Below are 2,500 nucleotides of genomic sequence, written 5' to 3' on the forward strand. Positions count from 1 at the left end.
GCTTGGCACACACAACCATTGTTTGAAAATGCACTTTATTCGCTCTCAAACACATTGTGAACAAAGCATGATACGGTGTTTCATTGTGCACCAGCGGAAGGTGCCAGGAGGCTCATTTTAAGTGTGCCTGACGCAGCTTCGCATCCCGTTCCATCTGCAACAGTTTCAGGTGGCTGAGACGCACTGCTGTGGAGTTACAGCTAAAATGAGAAAATGTGTTTCTCTCGCTGTGATAATGTATTTCAAGCAACCTATAGGCTTTGTGGTAAAAAATGTTCTCCATATATGGCACATGTGTGCCACGTCCAAAAAAGCACTCCACTCGCTCAGAGAAAGCCTCCGAAGCGCGTTTTGGCACTTATGGAACACATTTAGTGTGATGTGCTTTATAGCTTGGCACACACAACCATTGTTTGAAAATGCACTTTATACGCTCTCAAACACATTGTGAACAAAGCATGATACGGTGTTTCATTGTGCACCAGCGGAAGGTGCCAGGAGGCTCATTTCAAGTGCGCCTCACGCATCTTCGCATCCCGTTCTATCTTCAACAGTTTCCGGTGGCTGAGACGCACCCCTGTGGAGTTAGAGCTAAAATGAGAAAATGTGTTTCTCTCGCTGTGATAATGTATTTCAAGCAACCTATAGGCTTTGTGGTTAAAATTTTCTCCATATATGTCACATGTGTGCCACGTCCAAAAAAGCACTCCACTCGCTCTGAGAAGAAGGGTTAGGGTTAGGGTTAGGGTTAGGGTTTAGGGTTAGGGTTAGGGTTAGGGTTAGGGTTAGGGTTAGGGTTAGGGTTAGGGTTAGGTATAGGGTTAGGGTTAGCGTTAGGGTTAGGGTTAGGGTTAGGGTTAGGGTTAGGGTTAAGGGTTAGGGTTTTGGCACTTATGGAACATATTTAGTGTATGTAATGTAATTCAAGCAACCTATAGGCTTTGTGGTTAAAATTTTCTCCATATATGGCACATGTGTGCCACGTCCAAAAAAGCACTCCACTCGCTCAGAGAAGGCCTCCGAAGCACGTTTTGGCACTTATGGAACACATTTAGTGTGATGTGCTTTATTGCTTGGCACACACAACCATTGTTTGAAAATGCACCTTATACGCTCTCAAACACATTGTGAACAAAGCATGATACGGTGTTTCATTGTGCACCAGCGGAAGGTGCCAGGAGGCTCATTTCAAGTGTGCCTGACGCAGCTTCGCATCCCGTTCCATCTGCAACAGTTTCAGGTGGCTGAGACGCACTGCTGTAGAGTTACAGCTAAAATGAGAAAATGTGTTTCTCTCGCTGTGATAATGTATTTCAAGCAACCTATAGGCTTTGTGGTCAAAATTTTCTCCATATATGTCACATGTGTGCCACGTCCAAAAAAGCACTCCACTCGCTCAGAGAAAGCCTCCGAAGCGCGTTTTGGCACTTATGGAACACATTTAGTGTGATGTGCTTTATTGCTTGGCACACACAACCATTGTTTGAAAATGCACTTTATTCGCTCTCAAACACATTGTGAACAAAGCATGATACGGTGTTTCATTGTGCACCAGCGGAAGGTGCCAGGAGGCTCATTTTAAGTGTGCCTGACGCAGCTTCGCATCCCGTTCCATCTGCAACAGTTTCAGGTGGCTGAGACGCACTGCTGTGGAGTTACAGCTAAAATGAGAAAATGTGTTTCTCTCGCTGTGATAATGTATTTCAAGCAACCCATAGGCTTTGTGGTAAAAAATTTTCTCCATATATGGCACATGTGTGCCACGTCCAAAAAAGCACTCCACTCGCTCTGAGAAGAAGGGTTAGGGTTAGGGTTTAGGGTTAGGGTTAGGGTTAGGATTAGGGTTAGGGTTAGGGTTAGGGTTAGGTTTAGGTTTAGGGTTAGGGTTAGGGTTAGGGTTAGGGTTAGGGTTAGGGTTAGGTATAGGGTTAGGGTTAGGGTTTGGGTTAGGGTTAGGGTTAGGGTTAAGGGTTAGGGTTTTGGCACTTATGGAACACATTTAGTGTATGTAATGTAATTCAAGCAACCTATAGGCTTTGTGGTTAAAATTTTCTCCATATATGGCACATGTGTGCCACGTCCAAAAAAGCACTCCACTCGCTCAGAGAAGGCCTCCGAAGCACATTTTGGCAATTATGGAACACATTTAGTGTGATGTGCTTTATTGCTTGGCACACACAACCATTGTTTGAAAATGCACTTTATACGCTCTCAAACACATTGTGAACAAAGCATGATACGGTGTTTCATTGTGCACCAGCGGAAGGTGCCAGGAGGCTCATTTCAAGTGCGCCTCACGCATCTTCGCATCCCGTTCCATCTGCAACAGTTTCAGGTGGCTGAGACGCACCCCTGTGGAGTTAGAGCTAAAATGAGAAAATGTGTTTCTCTCGCTGTGATAATGTATTTCAAGCAACCTATAGGCTTTGTGGTTAAAATTTTCTCCATATATGTATGTCACATGTGTGCCACGTCCAAAAAAGCACTCCACTCGCTCAGA

The sequence above is a fragment of the Doryrhamphus excisus genome, linkage group LG22, assembly GCF_037039965.1.
Source record: "Doryrhamphus excisus strain RoL-2023G ecotype Guam linkage group LG22, RoL_Dexc_Guam_v1.1, whole genome shotgun sequence".
In the NCBI taxonomy this organism is placed as follows: Eukaryota; Metazoa; Chordata; class Actinopteri; order Syngnathiformes; family Syngnathidae; genus Doryrhamphus; species Doryrhamphus excisus.